This window comes from Nicotiana tabacum, chromosome 18, assembly GCF_000715075.1.
Source record: "Nicotiana tabacum cultivar K326 chromosome 18, ASM71507v2, whole genome shotgun sequence".
Classification (NCBI taxonomy): Eukaryota; Viridiplantae; Streptophyta; class Magnoliopsida; order Solanales; family Solanaceae; genus Nicotiana; species Nicotiana tabacum.
In genome coordinates, this window is record NC_134097.1 from 29811196 (window position 1) to 29837389 (window position 26194).

Genomic DNA, 26194 nt, shown 5'->3' on the forward strand with positions numbered 1-26194 from the left:
AATGATATTGTATAGCGGCTTTTAAAATAGTAGCTAATTTGAACATATTATACTTTTACAGCTACCGATGTAAATAATTTTGGCCACGGACTAAAAGTAATCTTTGCTCTAATTTGAACCCAGATATACAGACAGGAAGCAAATGAAAAGAGGAGGGGTAAAATTTGTACTAAAGATGCCTCGAGATTTCTAGTATACTCATATAGTGCTCAACTAGATTAGGTTGGTATTAAATATTAATACACCATAAGTAAATTGAATCCTCCACTTTACTTCAATTTTGGCATAATTTGAATATAAACATATACTAACTATATCATGATACCAAAAAACTCTAAACGATGTGTAAATTGATGGTTAGAGAGAGAAATAGAAATTGCATTTATTGAATCATCTATCAAGGGTAGGAAAGGATTAGAGTTTGATTTTTAACACAATTAGAATTTCAAAATAAAAATACTATTAGAGTAAGGAGAAGTTTACTCTACTTTTAACCCTAAAGATATAACTCACATATATAGTACTCCTATTAGTTATTTCTCTTAAGTCATTCATTAGTCATGGGGCTAAAATATAAGCACATAATATTGATGACAGCTCCTTCCATGCTATTCTGCTTTTGATCAACACTATTGGTTACGTTAACCGCTATCCCTTTCTGCCTAATTTATATCAGCATTATCGTTGAAACCTTTCTGTAAAAGGAAAGGGATGGTAAGTATATTATTAGAACCAAAGATTAAGCACCAAGGTAAAAGCTACTCCGTGAATATGATGAGTACATGCAAAATAGTCAGGATTCCAAACACAGCACTATATTACCTTCAAAAAGTAACAAACACAAATAAGTTGTGGAACCATATACATAAATATGAGCTGGATAGTAGTCTGATATGTAGAATAATAACTACTTACGTTGGGCAAAAGATTGTGATAGTAGATTAAACGAAAAGTGGCTCCTAAATGCACAAACGACACCAAATGATGATTATGATAACAGATTAAATGAAAAGTGACTCCTAAATGCACAAGCATCACCAATTTGATATAATATACAATTCTCTTTATAATAAACCAGTCTGCAGGTATATTCTGAAAACATGGTGTATAATGAACAAAGCACAGAGAAACAGAGTTAAGTGATAAGTAAAAAAGCAAAGTACCTAACCACAACCAATGAAAGTTATTATTTATATTCTGATTGTTCAAATCCCTACAACTTTGGAGCTAAGTGGGTTCAAATGCCAATACAATTCCTAATTAATAAAGGAGACAAAAGAAAGTAGAAGTTAGTCACAGTGAAGGTGAAGTTGGTAAGAATTTTGATACATATACATATAGTCAGTGATCTTACTTTTAAGAGACAGTAAATGCTCCTCATTTGTCCGGAGTTGAGATTGACTGTGTTGCAGCATAACTCCAATTCTTTCTGATTTTTCACAAAAGAATCAGTATGTAGAGTATTCTACAACAGTTAAGTGACAATGAATCTGATAGAAAAAGAAAGTTTAAAACAACCACCAAGTTTTTTAAGTACATCACCAAGCAAGTGTCCAAATGATATGAATACATGAGCTATAACACAGTTTTTTATTTTCTGTTAGTAATAGTTATATTATTCATCATGCAGTACTTATAATATTCTAAAATATTGGCATGAAATAACCTAATACTATTGATGCAAGAAAATGCATTTGGATTATCAAATAATATTGAAGCAAGAAAAAGAATGCAAGATAGATGAACAAAATGAGACAGAGATGGAATAGACTATACATACCATAGAAACAGTAAAATCAAATAGATACAACATTGATCTATTTGTTGCACATCAGAAAACTTTTCCATTTTTTAGAACATACAAAATTTAGCAAGGATTTGCAAGCAAATAAGTTAACCCTTGGTTATTGCATAGCAAAGGTGCAAAAAAGTTGTTTCAACAAGAATCATTAAATGAACAATAAACACACGGATAAAGATAAAAATACCTCTGTAACAATATTAGAGTAACTTCTAGGACTATGCAAAACCTCAAGCCAAATTGCCATGAATTATGTGAGCATAGTACAGAACAGAAGTTGGGGCCATCCTCTGGAACTATTTATGCAAAAGCTTTTTGAATGATTTCATCATATACTATATTGTAAGTTGAATGATTATCATCACTATCTGTTGTAGGTGGTCGAATTAATAGTTTTACACAATTGGAACTTTTTGCTCTTGATAGCGCTAAGTAGAGCTGACCGTGTGAAAAAAATAGGTTCGCGTAAATAAACTCCCACGAAGTCCAACGTTTGACCTTGAGCTTTATTTATTGTCATAGCAAAATATAATCTCAAAGGAAATTGTGTTCTTTTGAAAGGAATAGGCAATTTTTCATCTGCCGATGATAATAATGGTATTCTAGGAATAAATACATGTGTATTCTTAAAGATTTCAGTGGCAATTTTAGCACTTATAACATGTTTTCGAAGATCACAAGATATAAGTCGTGTACCATTGCATAAACCTTCACAGGGATTTAAATTTCGTAACAACATAACAGGACAATTCTTTTTCAAGGTTAATTTATGGGGAGGTAAACCAACAGGATATAAAGTATGCAAAAAATCTTCATATTGACTTTGATCGTTTACTTCAATAGTCTCATCAAATGCAACGTATAAGATCACCAGGAAATTGAGCTATGAACAAATCATTTATTTCATCGACAAAGTCATTTTTGGTTGTCAGAATTACACGAGAAGTCATAGAAGATGCATCAGAAAAACATGTATGTAGATTTGGATAAGTAACTCTAAACAACAGAACTAATGATTGATTTTCAGAAACGAAAGGGATAACAAAACAATCAGGGATTTCAATTTTGTCATGGCTATTTGTTTTTTCTTGTCCATTTCCTATTCTCATCAAATATTCACATAACGTAGGTGTGAGCACGTGATTTTTTCCCTATATGAATTACTCCCACAAATTCAAAACAAAAATAATTTTTCCATTGTTTGTAATTTTGTGGATTTTTGTGGCATTTTCTGTTATTGTTTGCATATTGTCTGTGCATGTTTGTCTTATTTAATTAGTGAAAATACAAAAAAATATGTTGCATTTGCATTTAAGATTTAACTTTACATTTTTAGGAATTAATTAGTAATTAAGTTGTTTTATAAAAGGAAAATCACAAAAAAAAAGTTTAATTTGCGCCTTTTAATTTTAATTTTGATTTCGAGTAGTTTTCTTTTAATTTGCTTGTTTAATTAATTGTGATAATTAATATTTAGGTTTAATTAGTGTTTTTGATAGGTTAATTAGGTTTTAAGATTTGATTTAGATTTTAATTTAATTTTGGAAAAAAGAAAAAGAAAAGAATTTTTGGAAAATTGATTTGAAATAAGGAAAAAGAAATGAAGAGATAGAAATTTGGGATGCTTTAAATTAATTTACCCAGGCCCAATGACTTCCATCCAAACCGGCCAACCCAACCCGTATTCCACCCTGACCCGGTCCGTTCCCCCACTAAACAAAACGACCCAGTTTAGATAGCCTAATCAGATCTCAGCCGTCTATATTATCTAATCTAACGGACGGGAACTGGGGGGGGGGGGGTTAATATATAAGTGTCTGAAATGTAACTCCCCCTATCAAACTCGTCTCCTTCACCCCTCAGAGACTTCAAACCCTAATAGCCAGCTACCCTGAAATCCCACCACCATCCGGTGGCGGCGCCACCCCCGTTCACCACCAAATTAACATCCTAGGACCCCTTCCCTCCCCTCATTCCAAATACCAACTCCACTTCCCTCGAATCACTCTAGAATCCCTCGAATTTTAGATCGAAGGGATGAACCCTAATTCCCAAATAGTTCCTGATTCGAGTTTGTTTGAAGATTTGGGCCTATTTTGATGTTATTTGTGTGTTCTTATTAAGAACATACGATTAATATCATAGTTGGCCGGAAAATCCGAGAAGTTGAAGATTCAGACTCCTTTCCTCATTTGCTTGAGTCTCAATAGGTATTTTCTTTTCTTCTTTTCGGTTTAATCTAGCTTTCATTTTTCTTTTCTATTTCTCTACATCTGTTTCTTCTCCTAGATTTCTTTTCCATTTTTTAGTTTTCCAGAATTTTTGTATTTGTTTTTTGTTCATGCATGATTAGTCCTACATTTTTAGTATCATTAGCCTGTTAATTAACTGAGTTTACTAATTTAGTTAGTTCTAGTTAATAAACTGTTTAACTTAAATTTTAATGGCTGCCATGTTTGCATGCTTCTGGTACTCCAGACTTTAATTGGGCCAATTGTTTGTTTGGGTTTTAGGATCTCTGACTCATTTAGAAGAGAAGGGCAGCCCGTTCACCTAGTTAACCCACTGGGTTTTGAAGGGTAATAAACAGGGGTATGAAGGATAATTTGGAGTAATTAGGTAGGGGAATCTATTTGTAACTACTTGGGAAGCTTCTAGGAAGCTGGGGAGAGGAATGTCTTGCAAAACTGAAAATTGAACTAAGGGTAATTAAGCTAAAATGAAAATTGGAGGAGGATAGAAGGGCAAATCTAATTTCCTTAGTGCTGCCCTATTCCCTTGCCTATAAAGGCACATTTTCTTGCCATTCAAGGCAGAGTTTAAGAGATAAAAATTCAGAAAATCCAAAAACGGCTAAAAAATTCATAATATCTACTATTCTATTGGTCTTTGATCTCATTCTGGAAATTTCTCTTTTTCTGAAGTTATCTATGATTCACCTGGGGCAAAAGATGGCTTAGTTTAGTTTTTCAAATACTGATTTTGAGCTGAATTTGGTGTTTGGAGTCTTGTTTCAATTCGAGTTTGGGGAGGATAAAAATTCTGGAAATCAAACGGCTAACAAAAATACTGTTCTATTGCTTTCTTCTACAATTTTGAAGATTTTCAATCTCTGAAGAACTCCTCTTTTACCTGGGTGAAAAAATAGTTTAAAGAGTGAAGTTGGTTGAATTTTTGGAGGTTGCTTGATTGAGTCTTACTGCTGATTGTTGTTGCTGTATCTATTAGATTGGTTTGGTTTTAAAATCATTCTCAAGGTCATTTATTCCTCTTTGCTGTAACAGGTACATTCTCGAATCCTTGCAATGAAAATGTAAATGTTGAATGAAAGATGGTGTTTCAATGTCCAATTTCAACTCCCTTTTCAAAGTCTGATCTTAGAATTCTTGTTAGATGTCTGCAATTTAATTGAATTTGGTGTTGTCATGTAGTAGCTTGTAACTATAAAGTTTGGACTTTCATTTTTTTAGTAGCTTCATGTATATTGGAATGAATTTCCAGCTTTGTAATGAGGGTCTGATGGCATGATATAGTGTGTTTGACAATAGCTTCATGTCTAAATTGCTCTTAAAGATGCTAAAATGATATTGTTTGGTGCGATTTGGGAAATGGTGCAGAAAGTAGGATGTTTAGATAATTGATTTAAGTATGAATGTTTGAAAGAAAACATGATTATTTGATTAGAGTTTCGGTGACTACAAATTTATAGTGTTGCAATGGTTATCATTTGGATGTGTTTGACTTAAAACGGTTTGGCTGGAGGGTCATTCTAATTCTATAAGGCATACTGTCAATTTTAAGAGGGGTTCATGAATTTCTTCAACCTTTTGTCTTGTTTGTGAGATTTTAATCAATCATATGGCAGCATTAGTTTTTGGTTTGCAAATACGAAATCCCCCCCTCTTTTGTTTGCATTCTCATTTCTATGCCTACATCAGTTTTATTTGCTTCTTTGGTTAATGTTTTCCTCCTCGTTGTGCTCTTCTAATCAGTAATGTTATCCTGTTATCATCACATTTTGAATTTTGTTTGCTTTTTGTTATTCTATGGGTTCGATACGCGACCTATTTGATATTCGACTTGAGCTTGCCTCATGAGAGCATGGCTCTCCGCTTGGGCTCAAATGAAATTTGTTGCGGAGCCCAGCACTCTGCGCCATGGTGATTCCATTGAGCCATTGGGCCTCGTTTCAGGCCAAGTCAAATTCTGGAATTGGTATAGAATGGACCTCGCTATTTTAGACTGTGTTTTAATTAAAACTATGGCTCATTTGGATTTTCTAATTAGCAGGTCCTTGTAGTTAATTGAGGTGTGCCATTCAAAACAAATAATTTATGGCCCTCCGAACTTTAGTTTGAATTCCCTTTTAAGAATTGGAATTGAGGTGCGCCGCGCCAAATAAAATCTCAAATGCGTGGCCCTCATTTAATTATTTCTTTTAAAATCCTTAGAATTCGAGGCGTGTCATTTAGCAAATTTTCCATGGCCCTCACAAAGTTAAAAATGCGTAGTTACTTTAAGCGCGTTATTTTAATAATATTACCTTCCTAAACTCGGGTGCACATTTCATGTGACCCAAATCTAAATCTTAACAACGTCAAATAGAATATGTCTTAGACTGCGGGTGCATTTCATGTGGCGCGGTCAAAAGATGTGTTTTGGCTGACGTTGAAATCTTCCTTAAAAATGAATAAAAGTGGTTATAAAGTTAAAATGCACATAGGTTCAAACTGCTCTAAACTCAGATAATAGGCCAATAATAACTGTTGAGCGAAGAGCAAATTGACCTTCTTCGTTTTCGGCATTTCTATATTCTGAAATAGTTCGCCAATTCAGTGCTTTATTTGTCGAGTCAATCTTCCTGGAGAAGACTTGAAAAGGATTTCCCGAGAATGGTTGAGATCAATGTGAAAATCAGAATGCCGAATCCACATTATTTGGAAACGAAAGACCCCAAGAACCACGAAACTCGGGAATGCCTAACACCTTCTCCCAGGTTAACAGAATTTCTTACCCAGATTTCTGGTTCGCGGACTATAATACAGAGTCAATCTTTTCCTCGATTCGGGATTTGAACCGGTGACTTGGGACACCATAAATTTTCCAAGTAGCGACTCTGAATCTTTTAATAATATAACCCCATTTTGATTGTCCTTTAATTGAAAAAACTCCCTTATACCCTTTCGGGGTGTAGGAAAAAGGAGGTGTGATAGCTCTGGTAGAGACAAGAACCCAAAATCTCTGGTTCAGGGGTCAGAATTTGAGCTTAGATAATTTGTTATGGTCGGCTTTATTTATTATCTGATTTTGTTACATGTTTGGGCCTAATGCGCTAAATGTTGCTTTTACCGCTTTGATATTCTGTGAAGTGTATATAAACTGCTATGAAACCCTTCCTCTCTCCGAGTCTTCTAAATCATGGAGAAAGGTGCACTTCGTGTGACTTCTCTTCTATTAGAGTCATATCCCAAATTTTAGAACGAGGTTCGGATAAGTTGCAAAGCCGGTGAAGCTTCTGTATTTCCGGTAAGCTGCCCGCCCTCGGCTCGAGTTATCCGCTCGGGTAAGCCAGGTTTAGAACAATAAACCCAGGTTTTAAACCTAGTATTACACAGCCTCATGCCGGATCCCTAATAGGAACGCTTGTTTGCATCACGTGCATCTGACTTTGGGGACTCAATACAGGGGTTGGGTCCATCTAGGACATGTGTACCCAAAATAATAGACCATCTTGATGCATCCTATGTGCTACATGTTGCATTTCTTCAAGGGTAAAAGGGTCATTTGGCGGACCAATGATAATTGAGGGTGAATGAAAAAAGAAAAAAAAAAGAAAGAAAAAGAAGAGGTTGAAGTATAAAATTGAAGCAAGTGGGGCCCAGTTATAATTTTCTTTCACACTTTTTCAAGAAAAACCAAAAAAATGAAAATGAAAAATCCAAAAAAAAAAAGTTTGCACTTTTCCCCTTTTTTTTAAAAAAAAAATCAAAAAAATAAAAAAAAAGTGGAAAAAGAAAATCCAAAAAGAGTTTACATATTTCATCACTTTTCAAAAAGACAAAAATACATTTTCTCTAAGTTATTTGTTAATTTTATTTCCTGCCCGTATCCAATCTGCCGAACTACGCATACATGATTCTCGTCTTTCAGGGCGTGATACGTAGGCAACCCACATAGGGTCCGGTCTTCCTAGTAAATCTTAGGTTCTTGGCTTTGCGGTGTCTTAACCAAATTTTGCACTTCTAGCCACCTTTTGGCCAAATAAGCCATTTTGCAAAAATAGTCTCAATCATGTCTTGCATGTGTCTAATAGGGAGTGTTATTATCTCACATAGTGATGGTTAAAGTTTTCTCATACAGGTGTGGGTCTATTTACCGGAGTTTGAGCATGGCAGACGCCCTAGGACCATCCAGTCAGGATCACTCATTCAGGAGTTTGCTTGAGGAGATTTTCTTTCTGTTTTAGTCTGTTGTTCTTTTTTAGTGTCATCTTTTACCTTCTAGTTTTGTATAGTAATGTCGAGTCTTTTAGATAATGTTAGAGTTTGTCATAGTCTAGTTAAGTTTGCCGAGTCTTTTATTATTATATTTCTTATTTTGTATTTGAAAATGGGTTGCAAGTCAAAAAAGCAACAAAAAAAAAGAAATTTTGTGTTTTTATATTTCCGTTAGAAGTTTTCTTTAGAATACTAATTCTAGGAATTAAAAAAAAATATCATTTGAGGCGGTTTTTTCTTTAGGCAATGAATATCTAGAACTTAAAATAAAAATTGCTTTTACATTTTCTTTTAGTACATTAAGAGCAAAAAAATTCAAAAAAAAGAGAAGAGAATTTTCTTTTAGTACCTCTTTAAGAGTTTTCTTTTAAGATATTAATTCCAAAAATTCAAAAAGATTTTATTTTGGGGTTCTTCTTTAGGAAATTAACGAAAAAATGAAAAAAAAATTCTTTTATTTTCACTAGAACTTTAGGATATTGTACATAGAAAAGAAACATACTTTATCTTTTGTTTATCTTTAAAGTTTTTTCTTTAGGTAATCAAAAACTGAAATCCAAAAATATCTTTTATCTTGTTCATTTCTCGATTCGAAATCTTTTTTCAGGGATATCAAATGAAAATTCAAAATATTTTTCTGTGGTTTACTCTTTAAATTTCATTCCTAAAAAAAAAAAATTTTAAAAAAATATTTTTCTCTTTTAGGATTTTTCCTTAATAGAGTATTTGTTTCAAAAGGAAAAAAAAAGAAAAAAAATGCCCGTTAAACTTGAGTTTAGAATAGGTCATAGAACATTAAGTCTAGAAAATTCGAAAAAAAAAGATTTGCTCCTTTTATTTCTCTTTTCTCATCAGAGTAGTCATTAAGGTAAAAATAAAAAAAATAAAATGTCAGTTTGTTTACTTTAGTCCCATTCTTCCAGAACTACGCAAATATCTGATTCATGCGGGGTCATGATACGTAGGCAACAACCTACATAGGATTCGATCGAATCATTTTTTTTATTAGTAAAAGGAAAAAAGATAAAAAAAAGGACAAAAAAAGGAATAAAGGAAAAGAAGAAAAAAAGATTGAAGTTATGGGACGTGAGAAATGAGAGGAAAGAAAAGAGTGATAATTAGAAGGGAAAAGAGGAAGGAAAATGAGCAAGAAAGTGCTAGAAAACCAAAGAAAAGAGAGGTTGAAATAAACAAATTGGGATGATGCCAACTGACCTTTGTACCCTCGAAGTCATTTTAGAACTGATAACTGTGGCTAAGTGCATTGCATATAAAGTGAGATTATCTTATGTTAAATGCCCTAACGCTAACGTGATAGCTTCATTTTGTTATATTCATAGCAGAAGGGTGGTTGGTTTGTGGTTTTTAAAGTGGTAACTCTTCTCTACAATACAAAGTCAAAAGGCAATGGAGAACAACAACAAAACTGAGTTGGTTGATATCGGTGCCCGAAAGCAGTTGGTTGAACATGACAATGGGTTGGTTGAAGAGGTAAAAATGTTAAGACAACACATGGCGGACATATACCAGGCTTGGATGACTGGGAAAGCACCACCCTCGCCACTACCTAGCTTCCTAGATGCTGCCCTTACCCAAACTCCGGACACAATGCCAGATGATCCTCCATACTCTCCAGATCCACCCGTTTGTCACAGCTTTCCCAACCACCCTAGTAGCTCCATAACTCGTCCTCCAACTATCTTTTCCCAAAAGTGCCCTCCTGTCACATCCACTATCCCCGACAATGAACACCCACTCAAAGCTTATGATGCCCAATATTACCCCTCAGAGGTTGCCCACAAAGTTCCCAACTCATACAAGCAAGGCCCGCGGGATGAGCCTCATGTTGAAAATAAAAAGTTCACAGGAAGAGAAGGGCGAGATGGGATACCCAGGAGGCTGAAAGGCATAGAACAATCCTTAAAGAACAAGCAAGGAATAAGAGACCAGGGTAGCATGGCTTACAAAGACTGTCTGTGTCCCCTGACGTTTGCCTGCACGCAGGATTCAAAGTGTCAAAATTTAACTTGTATGATGGGTGTGGAGATCCGGCAGCCCACCTGAGGATTTATTGCAGTGAAACGAGATGTGTTGGAGAGAAAGATGACTTGTTGATGGCCTATTTCAGTAAGAGCTTGACTGGGAAAGCTTTGGAATGGCATAATCGTCAAGATGTTGGTAAGTGGCCTACATTGGGTGACATGACTCAAGATTTTGATCGATACTTTCAATACAAATCAGGTGTTACCCCAGACCGCTCCTCTCTATCTAAAATCAAAAAGAAGCCGGGAAAGCTTTATGGAGTTTGGGCTCAGATGGAGGGAGCAAGATGCTCGAGTCAGTACCCCGATTGGTGAAGAAGAAATGGTTGAGCTTTTCCTAAAAGCCCAAGGGCCCACCTACTTCAGTCATTTGATCCCGGCCTTGGGAAAGGGGAGATGTTAGAAGAGGGAATCAAGTCAGGCAAAATCATGAGTTGTTCGGCATTGAAAGATACTACGAAAGACATTCAGAACATCCCAGTAAGTTTGGGTGGAAGAAAGAGAAATAGAAAAAATGATCCGCTGGGCATTCCTGCTCAATACTTTCAGCCTCGACATCGGCCCCATGTATATCCTTGTGCACCAGATGACCCTTCCCAATGCTACTTCTCTCCACGGAACCCCCAAAGTCATACATCGCTTTTCCAGTACCCAGCTCCACAAAATGCCTATCCACCCCCACGAGCCTACCGAAACCCCCCTGGATTAGGTTTTCGGCCCAATCAAGCATTTAAGAACGAGAGGTTGCAGAAGAAGAAAACCTTCACTCCATTGGGAGAGTCATATGCCAGTCTGTTCCAGAGGCTAAGGAAATTGGACATGTTGAAGCCGATTCAGATAAAAATGCCTAACCCTCTTCCAAAGAAGTTTGATTTTTCTCAAAGGTGCGCATATTGCTCAGATGCCCCGGGGCATGACATAGAGAAGTGTTGGAATTTGAAGAAAGCAATTCAGAAACTTATTGATGCAGGTGACATTGTCGTACAAAATCTAGATGCAGCAGACACTAGCCAAAGTCCATCGCCTGTGCATAATGAGACACATATGGTGGATATGATTTATTGTGAAAAGTAATGTGAGAATTCTTCTGGGAGCCTCGGAGGTCCACGTGTTACTAAGCTTTCAGAGCTATCAGAGGTTGATCTTAAGAACGAGCCGGCAAAAGGAACCCAAAAGCAATTTGTTAAGAACAATGTGATGAAGACTTGTGAAGTTCCTAGTATTGTTGATGCAAAATTCAGTGGCTAAGATACCGTGTTTGGTAATTGGAAAGACGCTCCATTTCTTAGTCAGCCGGAGAGGAGTTTTGGTGGTTTAGTTTGTTGTCATTTCTGTTGTACGAGTTATTTCAGGGTTGTAATCCGGATATTATCTTGTGACTCAAACCCTTCTATCCTTTTATTTTGTATAGTTCCTTTAGTCGTAGTATCTCATTCAGTGTTACCCAGGTTTGTTCTAGGGTTGTACCCCGGTTTATTTTGCTTGTTTTGTTATTCGAACCGTTTCACCGTCTGTCTAATGCAATTTCCTGTCTTTTGTTATTTTCAGTCATTTTCTTTGTTTAGTTCTCTTCTATCCTTTCATTTTGTCTTATGTCTAATGCTGGTTCTAGTGATATGACATGCATGCAAAATTCTAGGCCTGGTCTTAAAAGTCAGTTTAGTCATGAAACAATGAAACAATTTTGAAGATGATAGGGACATTTGAGGGAAATAAGTAAAGGCATTTTGTGATCACTTCAAGCCCGAATTGTGAAACTGGGGCAGATAGAACATAAAGAAACCCTATTGAATGCATCATGCCGCATCGGGTTGAAGCTAAAGGCAAGTTTGCACAAATTGACAGGGGCCGTTCGTGGTAATGAGAGTGAGAGTGTTGTCCAATGGTGCTTTGTATTTAGCAGATGTCGAAGGCAAATGTGTGGATATGGCTATCAATTCTAATGCAGTCAAAAGATATTATGTATGATTGCTTTGATTAAATTGTGTTTGTTTGTACTTGGCATATTTTGAAGATTGGAATGGCGAAGGCATTTTGTTCTGCTATCTAAACACTTTATCCTTTGTTACCCCTTTTGAGTCTTATTTATTTTCTTTCATACCCCTCTTTTGGAATCAGTAGCAAAGTTCAGAAACAAGCGCAAAAGATAAGTAAAGGAAAAGAGAAAAAAAGAAAGAAAAAGAGAGAAAAAAAAGAAGAAAAAAAAGAAAAAAAACACAAAACACCAAAAAGAGAAAAAAAAGAAGAAGACAAGAAGAGAAAGAGAAGAGAAAAGAAAATAAAAATCACAACAACAAAGCAATTTCTATGACATGAACTACGTTCGACCTGATTCCAATAAGGATACGTAGGCAGCCTCACGGTTCGGTCACATCAAAGTAAAAATCCAAAGTCCCCAAGCAAAAAACCTGGGGCAGAAGTTTGTGTTTGTTGTAAGAAATCTGATTCCGAAAGTTGTAATTTTGAACCCATTTGAATTGTTTTGAGCCTTTGATACCCTTTCTTTCTAACTCTATCCAAAAGCCCACATTACGGTCCAAAGAAAGACCTTCCGATCAGTCTTTGAGAGATGCCAAGTCAAGCAGGTAGTGGTGATTCATATCAGGGGCAACACTCCAGTCCGAACAAGGAAAATGAAAAATGAGAGAGTCTTATTGGTGAAAACCCTCACAGGCACCGTAAGGCAATGGAAATCTGAGAGAAATAAAAAAATAAGAGAGTCTTATTGGTGAAAACCTTCACGAGCACCTTGAGGTGACTGTAAGTTGAGAGAAAGAACGAAATGAGAGAGGCTTGATGGTGAAAACCCTTTGGGCACTACAAGTCGAATAAGGATCATGAATCGGATTGGATAATCAGAGCATTGAAGCCCAGTTTCACGGCGAAAAGGTACAACAAGAGTTAAACATCAGGATTGCTTGACAGAATAGGCCACAGGTGCATGTTATGGTCATTAGAGGTGATATCCACATCTGATAGGTTTCTACTTTGTAGCTTTCTTTTTAGGAATCATCTCTTTCCTTTATCCTTTGCTCTGTTCCTTTTGTTTTGTTTGCTTCCTCTTCCTGAGTCTGTTTGGTCAAAACAAATGAGAAATGACTTCAAAATTTGCCACCAGCTTTCCAATTGCACAAAACGGGATCTGGCTAGCACATCACAGTGTCATAAGTCAGGAAAGAACAACAACTGCACTGAGCTGGTAACAATCAACATGCTTTAGGATCCTTGTGAAATACAAAGGCTTGGTACATATCAATTCATGAACAATGCAATAGATAGAAGGTGTTAGGTGAAAGGATCAAAGGTATTTTCTGTGGTGGGATTGACAAAAGGTGGTTAACCAGTTACAAGCAAGGTCTTACAAGCAAAAATCAAAGTTATTATGGCAAGTGAATCAGCAATAGACCTCAAGGCCAAGGCTAGTGGTTTAAGTCAAGAAAGAGCAGCATACACACTGAGGGGGTGGCAATTGACGTGCTTTGGGATTCATGTGAGATACAAAGGTTTGGTAAATGTCAGTTCATGAGCAATGCAACAGATAGAGGATATTGGGTCTAAACGGAGAAGAGGATATTGAGATAGAGGATATTGGGCATGACTGCTGAACTTGATTGCTTTGGGAGAAGAAAATTTTCTTTGTTTTGTCTATTTTTGTTGAAATCACGCACCCACTTGGAGAACATGGAGAAGCAGTTCAAGTTCAGCAATCAGGCGCCCACCTGGAGAGCACGAGAATACAGTTCAAGTTCAGCAGTCAGGCGCCCACCTGGAGAGCACGGAAATACAATTCAAATTCAGCAATCAAGCGCCCACCTGGAGAGCACGGGAATACAATTCAAGTTTAGCAATCAGGCGCCTACCTGGAGAGCACGAGAATACAATTCAAGTTCAGTAGTCAGGCGCCCACCTAGAGAGCACAGGAATACAATTCAAGTTCAGCAGTCAGGCGCCCACCTGGAGAGCACGGGAATACAATTCAAGTTCAGCAGTCAGGCGCCTACCTGGAGAGCACGGGAATACATTTCAAAGTTCAGCAATCAGACGTCCACCTAGAGAAAAGGGAAAGCATCTCAGATTACAATTTAAATCGACAACAAAGGGACTTCATCGGGAGAATACAAGTCAACAAGAATCACAAGATCAAGTTTGAAGATATAGATAGAGCTTTTGTAATTAATAGATCATAGTTTAGTCTAGCTTCTTTTTATTTTATCATGGTGTAATAAGGGGTTCAGTAAGCAGCAGCAGCAACAACAGTGAAATCACAGCTTCATGGTAGTCCCAGCTACCAAAACTTCCCAAACTATACTGACCTGATTCCTTTATAGCCAAGGTTATGTAGGCATCCTCAAAAGCAGGGTGCGGTCAAATCTTTCAAAAATGCTTCCCACGGAGTATTCAAACGGGCAAAATCGCTCGTATACACTCACTTTATCTTTACACGAAAACTCTTTATGTTTCCGAGCAAAGAGGGGCAGCTGTGAGCACGTAATTTTTGCCCTATATGAATTACTCCCACAAATTCAAAACAAAAATAATTTTTCCATTGTTTGCAATTTTGTAGATTTTTGTGGCATTTTCTGTTATTGTTTGCATCTTGTCTGTGCATGTTTGTCTTATTTAATTAATGAAAAATACAAAAAACAAATATGTTGCATTTTCATTTAGGATTTAACTTTACATTTTAAGGAATTAATTAGTAATTTTATAAAAGGAAAATCACAAAAAAAAAGTTTAATTTGCGCTTTTTAATTTTAATTTTGATTTCGAGTAGTTTTCTTTTAATTTGCTTGTTTAATTAATTGTGATAATTAGTATTTAGGTTTAATTAGTGTTTTTGATAGGTTAATTAGGTTTTAGGATTTGATTTAGATTTTAATTTAATTTTGGAAAAAAGAAGAAGAAAAGAATTTTTGGAAAATTGATTTGAAATAATGAAAAGGAAATGAAGAGATAGAAATTTGGGCTGCTTTAAGTTAATTTACCCAGGCCCAATGACTTCCCCTCCGAAACCCGGCCAACCCAACCCATATTCCACCCTGACCTGGTCCGTTCCCCCCACTAAACAAAACGACCCCGTTTAGATAGCCTAATCAAATCTCAGCCGTCTATGTTATCTGATCTAACGGACGGGAACTGGGGATGTTTTAATATATAAGTGTCTGAAATGTGACTCCCCCCTATCAAACTCGTCTCCTTCACCCCTCATAGACTTTAAACCCTAATAGCCAGCCGCCCTAAAATCCCACCACCATCTGGTGGCGGCGCCACCCCCGTTCACAACCAAACTAACACCCTAGGACCTCTTCCCTCCCCTCATTCTGAATACTAACTCTACTTCCCTCGAATCACTCCAGAATCCCTCGAATTTTAGATCGAAGGGATGAACCCTAATTCCCAAATAGTTCCTGATTCGAGTTTGTTTGAAGATTTGGGCCTATTTTGATGTTATTCGTGTGTTCTTATTAAGAACACACGATTAATATTATAGTTGGCCGGAAAATCCGAGAAGTTGAAGATTCAGACTCCTTTCCTCATTTGCTTGAGTCTCAGTAGGTATTTTCTTTTCTTCTTTTCGGTTTAATCTAGCTTTCATTTTTCTTTTTCTATTTCTCTGCATCTGTTTCTTCTCCTGGATTTCTTTTTCATTTTTTAGTTTTCCAGAATTTTTGTATTTGTTTTTTGTTCATGCATGATTAGTCCTACATTTTTAGTATCATTAGCCTGTTAATTAACTGAGTTTATTAATTTAGTTAGTTCTAGTTAATAAACTGTTTAGCTTAGATCTTAATGGCCGCCATGTTTGCATGCTTCTGGTACTCCAGACTTTAATTGGGTCAATTGATTGTTTGGGTTTTAGGATCTCTGATCCATTCAGAAGAGAAGGGCAGCCCGTTCACCTAGTTAACCCACCGGGTTTTAAAGGGTAATAAACCGGGGCATGGGGGGTAATTTAGGGTAATTAGGCAGGGGAATCTATTTGTACTTGCTTGGGAAACTTCTAGGAAGCGGGGGAGGGGACTGTCTTGCAAAATTGAAAATTGGACTAAGGGTAGTTAAGGTAAAATGAAAATTGGAGGAAGGTAGAAGGGAAAATCTAATTTCCCTAGTGCTGCTCTATTCCCTTGCCTATAAAGGCACATTTTCTTGCCATTCAAGGCAGAGCTTAAGAGATAAAAATTCAGAAAATCCAAAAACGGCAAAAAATTCATAAAATCTATTGTTCCATTGGTCTTTGATCTCATTCTGAAATTTTTTCTTTCTCTGAAGTTATCTATGATTCACCGGGGTAAAAGATAGCTTAGTTTGGTTTTTCAAATACTGATTTTGAGCTGAATTTGGTGTTTGGAGTCTTGTTTCAATTCGAGTTTGGGGAGGATAAAAATTCTGGAAATCAAACGACTAAAAAAATATTGTTCTATTGCTTTCTTCTACAATTTTTAAGATTTTCAATCTCTGAAGAACTCCTATTTTCCCTGGGTGAAAAAATGGTTTAAAGAGTGAAGTTGGTTGAATTTTTAGAGGCTGCTTGATTGAGTCTTACTGCTGATTGTTGCTGCTGTATCTACTAGATTGGTCTGGTTTTAAAATCATTCTCAAGGTCATTTATTCCTCTTTGCTGTAACATGTACATTCTCGAATCCTTACAATGGAAATGTAAATGTTGAATGAAAGGTGGTGTTTCAATGTCCAATTTCAGTTGCCTTTCCAAAGTCTGATCTTAGAATTCTTGTTAGATGTCTGCAATTTTAATTGAATTTGGTGTTGTCATGTAGTAGCTTGTAACTATAAAGTTTGGACTTTCATTTTTTTAGTAGCTTCATGTATATTGGAATGAATTTCCAGCTTTGTAGTGAGGGTCTGATGGCATGATATAGCTGTGTTTGACAATAGCTTCATGTCTAAATTGCTCTTAAATATGCTAAAATGATATTGTTTGGTGCGATTTGGGAAGTGGTGCAGAAAGTAGGATGTTTAGATAATTGATTTAAATATGAATGTTTGAAAGCAAGCATGATTATTTGATTAAAGTTTCGGTGCCTACAAATTTATAGTGTTGCAATGGTTATCATTTGGATGGGCTTGACTTAAAACGGTTTGGCTGGAGGGTCATTCTAATTCTGTAGGGCATACTGTCAGTTTTAAGAGGGATTCATGAATTTCTTCAACCTTTTGTCTTGTTTGTGAGATTTTAATCTATCATATGGCAGCATTAGTTTTTGGTTTGCAAATATGAAATCCCCCCCTCTTTTTTTTGCATTATCATTTCTATGCCTACATCAGTTTTGTTTGCTTTTTTGGTTAATATTTTCCTCCTCGTTGTACTCTTCTAATCAGTAATGTTATTCTGTTGTGATCACATTTTGAATTCTGTTTGCTTTTTGTTATTCTATGGGTTCGATACTCGACCCATTTGATATTCGATTTGAGCTTGCCTCATGAGAGCTGGGCTCTCCGCTTGGGCTCAAATGAAATTTGTTGCGGAGCCCAGCACTCTGCGCCATGGTGATTCCATTGAGCCATTGGGCCTCGTTTCAGGCCAAGTCAAATTCTGGAATTGGTATAGAATGGACCTCACTTAGTCTTAATTTTAGACTCCCTTTTAATTAAAACTATGTCTCCTTTGATTTTTCTAATTAGCAGGTCCTTGTAGTTAATTGAGGTGTGCCATTCAAAACAAATAATTTATGGCCCTCCGAACTTTAGTTTGATCTCCCTTTTAAGAATTGGAATTGAGGTGCGCCGCGCCAAATAAAATCTCAATTGTGTGGCCCTCATTTAATTATTTCTTTTAAAATCCTTAGAATTCGATGTGTGCCATTTAGCAAATTTTTCATGGCCCTCGCAAAGTTAAAAATGCGTAGTTGCTTTAGGCACGTTATTTTAATAATATTACCTTCCTAAACTCGGGTGCACATTTCATGTGACCCAAATCCAAATCTTAACAACGTCAAATAGAATATGTCTCAGACTACGGGTGCATTTTATGTGGCGCGGTCAAAAGATGTGTTTTGCTGACGTTGAAATCTTCCTTAAAAATGAATAAAAGTGGTTATAAAGTTAAAATGCACATAGGTTCAAAATGTTCTAAAATCAGATAATAGGCCAATAATAACAGTTGAGCGACCGTGCTATAACCACGGAACTCAGGAATGCCTAACACCTTCTCCCGGGTTAACAAAATTCCTTACCCGGATTTCTGGTTCGCGGATTGTAATACAGAGTCAATGTTTTCCTCGATTCGGGATTTGAACCGGTGACTTGGGACACCATAAATTTCCCAAGTGGCGAATCTAAATCTTTTAATAATATAACCCCGTTTTGATTGTCCTTTAATTGGAAAAACTCCCTTATACCCTTTCGGGATGTAGGAAAAAGGAGGTGTGACAGTAAGATCTGTTTTTGCACGCATATTCTCTGATAGTTGTAGTTTTTCGAGTTGATTCCAAATTTCAGAATATAATAAGCTTTCTTGAATAAAATCTTCTTTTTTTTTCCGCTCCTAACAACTGGGAGAGTTTGTCTAAAATCACCACAAAAAACGATCACTTTTCCTCCAAATAGAGCATTTGTATCCATTAAATCCTTCATCAGAATATCAAAAGTTTCTATCACTTTGTTTTTTGCCATAGATACTTTATCCCCGACAATTAGTTTTGCATCACATATTAAAGTTGCAAGTGTTTGCTTACTAATGTTGCAAGAATATTGTTCATCGATATCAATAGGAAATTTAAAATGGGAGTGAGCAGTTCGTCCTCCTAGGAGGATCGAAGCTGCAACACCTGAACTTGCAGTTGCTAAAGTGACAAAACCTTTTGATCGTACAACAGCTAATAAAGCACGGTATAGAAAAGTTTTTCCGGTTCCTCCAGGTCCATTAATGAAAAATGCTCCTGATTTGTTAGAAAATATTCTATTAAGAATCGTGTCATACGCTTTTCGTTGTTCGGTTTTTAATTTTCTCTCTAGAAGCAAATCTTCTTCTCTAACAATGATGTTTCTTTCAAAATGACAGTCATTGGTTTCTCTCACAGCAACTGAAGGTTTAATTTTCTCAGGAATCAGATTATATTCATTGATATCATGTTCCATCAAATGCAAAATATCATTGATATGATTTAAAGCCATAAAACAAATATCTTTAGCATTCATGTTAGGTAGAATCTTAAAATCTCCGGACATTGAATCTTCAAATTATTTCCAAAGTTCTGTTGGATTAGCAGGATTACAGTACACTAATAATGTTGCAAACAAATGCCTTAAACTATATGGCATTTGATAATTTGTAGCTTCAAACATATATTCAACCAAGTTGTTATCACAGTGTAACAATCTTCTTTTTTTCTGCGGCCTCTCTAAATGTACTACAACATTTGCCGTCAACTTTACATAAGTCCTGATATGATTTTGGTCCTCTAACGTTCATCAATAATAATCTAATATAATATCTTTGTCCTTCTGTTGGATGACATGTTACAACACGTCCAATTACAGTACGTTGTTTTCGACGTGTCCCCATTTTTTCCTTAGGTGACCATACAAAGTACTCAAGAAATTCTTTATATAATAATAACAGTTGCATAACATCTTTATCTGTTCTATTCATAACAAAAAATTCAGTTAACATTGTTTTTCGAATCATTGGATTACTCAATATTCTATCAACATTTTTATTACTTTTAAAAGAGATAAATTATTGTCCTTCCAAATGTAATTGAAGGTGAAAAACACTTGGAGTCATTTCACTAATGGGAAAACCAAATAATCGCATGCAGCTTTTGGAGGAGAAACCCATCTAGTAGATTGATATTCTTTTATTTCATCTATGCCTGTATCTGTATCATTATCATGTATATGAAATGCAATTTTATCGTGTCCTTTGCAAATATATTTGTAAATATATTTCATTACTTTGATATCAGAACAAACTTCAACATTTATATGATAATTATACTTGCATAGCAAAAATGGATTATGTGGAACAACCCAAGAATTATCCAGAAACTCACCTCTTACTTCTACAGCTTCTCCGGTTCTTCTCCTTTTGTATATTGTATATGAATTCTTCCCTTTTGATGTTTGTTCAGCAAAATCTTTTGGATACTTGAATTTGCAGTTATTATTTTTCATGCAAATATTTATAGGATTTAACTTTCCACAAGGACTATGCATCATATGTTTAATAACAAGTGAGTATAGATCGCGATCTTTTTTAGAATCAGGCAATTCTGCACAAACAAATTTATCATAGGATTCAGGAGTCAATAATTTGTGTTCATCAGCAAGTATAATAAGAAATGAGCATGTGGAAGACCACGTTTTTGAAATTCTATAGTATACATGAATGCTGCAACTCTTCCAAAGATTTAGTTTTCTGCATGCTATTTTGTATGCTTTGCTTCCTATTTTCCAAGGAAAGTCCATATTAGTGCGTGAGTTGAGTAGTTCCTTCTAGATTTCATCTTCCTTTTGTATCGCATTCGAATTTGGTAGCTTGTTGGCATATTAAGGCATCATATGAAACTTTTGATCATGTCCGGGGTGACTTATTGCTGGAGCAGTTAGCACTGGGTGAGACGAGAACATTGGATTTAGGATCAGTGCAATCTGATTACATGAAGTGTATTAAGGAGCAAAGATCATTATTTGGTTCAGAATGAGGTAATGGTTCTTGTCAGAAGTATAGACTCAATGATTGGTTGACTCGGCAGTTGGTTATGAATTTCTACACATCTCGTCCGTCGTGGCGGTATTGTAAGAGTTAGAGGGAGACCTGTGTATGTCATAAGGTGCACTGGGAGCATCAAGTTCGTGATATTTCGACTAATTTGATCAGAGAATGTTATTGTTTCAGCTAAGGTATGCAGTCATGTTTTGGTGCTGCGTGTAGTATTGATACGGTGAGCGTATGTTGGAAACAGGCCTGACAGAGAATTCCGTATGATGGAATTGGGCTCTAAGGCTTATTTGCTTAAGTGAAAAAGGATATCTTCAAATTGATCGGGCTAGGGTGCCCAGCTGAGTTGTGGTATCACGAGTAGGTGCTCGAGGCGTTAAACAGTGATTTCGGACAACCCCAACGCAATTCTTAGCACGTTCGAGGACAAATGTTTGTTTAAGTGGGAGAGAATGTAACAAGGCCATGAGCAGCTTCACTTCAGGTATTATGACTTGTACGCATGGTCGGAATTGAATTTCGGGAAGTTCGGAGTTGATTTGGAAAGAGAATTCTCATTTCGGGAGCTTTAAGTTGAAAGAATTTACTAAGATGGGATTTTAGACTAAATGACCTCGGAATCATGATCTGAAGGTTCCAACAGGTTCGTATGATGATTTCGGACTTGGGCGTATGTCCGAATCAGGTTTTGGATGACCCGGGAGCGTTTTGGCGCCTATTGTTGAAGTTAGCACTTTTGGAGGAAATTTCATAAGTTTGGCTTGAAGTGCATCTCAGCATTATCGATGCCCGTTTGGGATTCTGAGTCTGGGAATAGCGCCGTATGGTGATTCTGGAGTTGGGAGCGCGATCGAAAGTGAATTCGGAGGTCCGTAAGTCATTTTGTAGTCATTTGGCTAAAGGTAGAAATTTGAAGGTTTTTGAGAAGTTTGACTGGAAGTGGACTTTTTAATATCGAGGTCAGAATCCAATTCCGGAAGTTGGAGTAGGTCCGTAATGTCAAATATGACTTGAGTGCAAAATTTAAAGTCAATCGGACGTGATTTGATAGGTTTAGACATCGAGAATATAAGCTTGAAGTTTTAAAGTTCATAAAGTTTGGATTGGTGGTCGATTCGTGGTTTTACCGTTGTTTGATATGATTTGACGCCTCGAGTAAGTCCGTAATATATTTTGGGACTGGTTGGTATGATTGGTTAGGGTCCCGGGGGGCCTCGGGTGGATTCCGAGTGGTTAACGGATCAACAATGGAATTTTTGGAAGTCTGAAGTTGCTGGTTGCTGTCATAACCGCACCTGCGAGAATTGGGCCGCAGGTGCGGAGCCGCAGAAGCGGCCAGAAGAACCGCATATGCGGTATTGGCGGAGGAGAGCTGGGACTGCAGATGCGATCGTATTGCCGCAGATGCGGGACCGCACCTGCGGTGGGGAGGACACAAAAATGGAAAAGGGCAGCCTGGTAAGGAACCGCAGAAGCGGTCAAGAGACCGCAGGTGCGGAAAGTGCTAGAGGCAGTGCTTTGTTTTAAAGTTGGGATTTGGCCATTATTCTCCCATTTTTCATTTGGCATGGGCGATTTTGGAGAGCTTCAAGTGGGGTTTTTCATCATCAACGATAAGGTAAGCTATACCCACCTATCTTGAGTTAAATACATTGATTTTGTATGGATTTGAGCATGAAATTTTGTAGAAACTTGGGATTTGAAGGAAAACCTAGGAAATTGGTAATCTTGGATTTTGGCCATGATTTTGGGTATGAAATTAAGAGAAAAACATATATTTGAGTTCGTGAGTTCATGGGTAAACTTTATCTTCGAAAAATTTCGGAATCCGGGCATGTAGGCCCGAGGGCAATTTTGTCAAATTTGCGATCGGGGTTAGAAGTTTTTATAAATTGGATTGTAATGAGTAATTGAACATATTTTAATGGATTTGCATAATTATGGCTAGTTTTGGAGCATTGAGCATTGATTCGAGTCTTTAGAAGAGCGTGGAATGCAGGTTATGGATCTTCGGAGCGAGGTGAGTCTCCTTTCTAACCTTGTAAGAGGAAATTGTCCCCATAGGTAAAATAATTGGTTATGTGCTCCTATTTGTGGGGCTACGTATGCACGAGGTGATGAGAGTCCGTGCGTAGCTACTATTATGCTATTGTCCGGGTAGTTTAGGACCCAAAGGCATGCTATACTTGGATTATTTGTGAACTTATTGACAACTTGAATTGCTTAAAGCACATCGAATTAGTAAATGAGTTCTAAACAGATTAAACTTCATGTTTTCTTAAATAGTTAAAAGAGGATTGGCTTTCTTTGGATAATTGCTCTGTGTTGACTTCTTGATTGACTGTCTGTGTGTGTTTATTTTTGGAACGGGCCAAACGCCTTAGTAGATTAAATAGATGCATCTATGGTTCGCGCCGTTTGACCCTCGGCAATGCACAATTTACATTTCTATTGGATCGGGCCGTACGACCTCGGCATGATATGCGTATGCTTGTATGGCTTGCCTGGAAATTTTTAATGTTGATATTTGCCCTTCCTGGCCCGATGTAAATTGATAAAGATAAAGAAAAATTAATTTTGGAATTCCTTTATTATTTGAGAAGGTGTTTACCTGCTTTCCGGCTTTATGAGTTATAATTGCTATATAAATCCATGATTTCCTCACATTTTTACTATGTTATTATTGGACCACTAGCAAGTGTCGAAGTCCACCTCTCATCTCTACTTCTTCGAGATTAGACGAGATACTTGCTGAGTACACGTTGTTTTCGTACTCATGCTACACTTGTTGTGCATTTTTGTTGCACAGGCACATGCATTTCTAGTGGCCTAGCGGGCGTAGCTACATGGTTGATATAGAGACTCAGGTGAGCTGTACTTCTTGAGGTGACCCATAGCCGGCAGAGTCTCTCTCAGATTTTTTTGTATTTACTTTCTGTCCAATTTGTATCCCAGACAGATGTTGTATTATATTGCTTCCTAGATATAGCTCATGCACTTGTGACACCGGGTTCTGGGATGGTTATAGGATTGTTCAATATTAAGTTTATTAAAGACTCCATGGATATTTCTGTAAATTTTATTATTTATTATTTAAATGTATGAGGAAAAATGATTTCAACAAGCACTAAAATTTGAATTTAATTAAGTATTTTGGTTGGCTTGCCTGATAGCGGTATCCGGCGCCATCACGACCCCTAGTGGATTTTGAGTCGTGACATAGATGATTTAGTTCCTTCCAATGAATAACCTAGGAATTTACAGCTGTACTTCTACGATCATGATAATGAACTAGCCAATAGGATGGCTTGTTCGACAAGAATTAATGAATCAATAGTGAAAAAGTTGATGGATATATTGAAGGTAAATCCATATATTATTTTCCTTAGATCTCTCTTAAATGTTCCTCAATTATCTGATTTCTATATTGCTCTTAAATGTCACTCAACCTTAGATCAACGAATATATAACTTACCCAGCGCATCAGAGATTGCGACATTATGGCTTGAAAAAAATCCTAGAGACACATCTGCACCACATATTCGAATTTATACCCACAATAATAGATCTCGGTTAGTAAATTATTATTATGGATGCTACGATCCGTTGCAATATCCATTATTATTTTCCTTCGGTGAAAATGGATGGCATTGTGGAATCAAAAAAATTATTCAGACAAAAAATGTGATGAAACGTAGAGCTTACTGTGAACATGAACAATTGCCCAGTATATCAAATATGTGTTCAGTTGATGGATTTCTTGATATGGAAGATGAGTCACTACAAAAAGGGAAACGAAAAAGAGATACAGTGTCTTATCGAGAGTATTATTGTTACAAATTTCAACTAAGAGATAATGAAACAAATGAAGTGCTACATTGTGGGAGAATATTCCAACAATTTGCAACCCGATCCAAATAACATACCCATGGCGGCGTGCCACCCGATCCACACATAGAACCCACGTAAGGAGATATACATCGAGCTAAATTTCTCATTAAAACAAAATACCAAATATCGGTCATAAACACGCTAAGTGCATAATACCATCCCTGAGGGGACATATAGCGCTATCAGCTACAAAACGCAAGCACAACTGAGGTACGGTGTACGATCTAAATCTGAAGAGCCATCCTGCTCATATAACCTCATCGCTACGCGAAACCTCAACACATAAGAAATTTACCAAGTCGTCTCACAACTCATACGATGAAATATATCATTACATGAAATAGCTGACAACGAAATAACACCCCGACTACTCTTCCATAAGCAGCACATTGCTGAAATGAACACATCTGACCTGATATAGAGCCCATATTCACATTAAATCCATCCACAAACCTCAAGTCGATTTCTGATTGCACTAACTAGGCTAATAACCTTTCATGGGTCCATAATAACCCCCTTTTTGCGTAACACACAAGATCAACCGTCATAACCGAAAAAATCCTCCATAGTCCACAACTCAATAAACCGAGTGCCCTACAGGCATAAGTTCTCAAATTAATGATACCACCACAATCTTCATACTTGGTTTAAATTCTTCAACCAATCAAGTGGCTACAAGCCACACTTATACAACCTTCCCGTGGGCATGCTCCCACAACCTTCCATAACAGATAACAGGTATGTACACCAAACCACCGGCCGCACTAACGCTGAAAAGCGATCAAAAATTCCTTAACCAGGATGCAAAGCCTTTTCCACAAAATACTGATCTTAGGTGACGCTGAAGACGATACCCACTTACTTTAGATATCGAAACTCCTTCACTGCTCGTCCGAGCTCGTGACATCCTTGCTAGCACCGAACTGTAACCTTGATCCTCACTTCAAATTCTATACTACTCACTGCTCCCCAATATGCCATCATACGATAGAACATGATCTTCATCATAACTCCGGAACTACTAATAGATTGACACTTCATCATATAAAAACTTTTCACTTAACTCACTTCAGGAGAACCATAGCAATACATAGGTAAATTCTCATAACCATAGAATATGAAAAACCTCTAAGTAGTGGTCTAAACCACCATAGCCCTTACGGGATCCGTCTACACATAACAGGCCACATACAATATAATACTTTCTGAATAACATCAATTACGGCGGCCGACAAGCCTCACATGTACCATCACAAATCACTTGCATAACCTGATCCCGCTG

At 36.8% G+C, this 26194-nt stretch overlaps 1 long non-coding RNA gene across 17 annotated transcripts in view; it reads right to left on the bottom strand.

The window, feature by feature from the left end:
- Nucleotides 1–360: 360 nt before the first annotated feature.
- The window catches only part of LOC107809134 (uncharacterized), a 33238-nt gene continuing 7404 nt past the window's right edge, over nt 361–26194 (bottom strand). For 2 of the 17 annotated variants that reach the window (XR_012701970.1, XR_012701976.1), the window contains 5 exons: nt 24727–24801; nt 14342–14389; nt 14201–14247; nt 1355–1429; nt 361–695 (listed from right to left, as the gene is read on the bottom strand). This is a non-coding gene — a long non-coding RNA (uncharacterized LOC107809134). Of the gene's footprint in view, nt 696–1354; nt 1430–13076; nt 14107–14200; nt 14390–20353; nt 20573–24496; nt 24551–24726; nt 24802–26194 lie in introns of all 17 variants that reach the window. The other 15 variants (XR_001653344.2, XR_012701965.1, XR_012701963.1 and 12 more) reach the window with 13 other exon arrangements.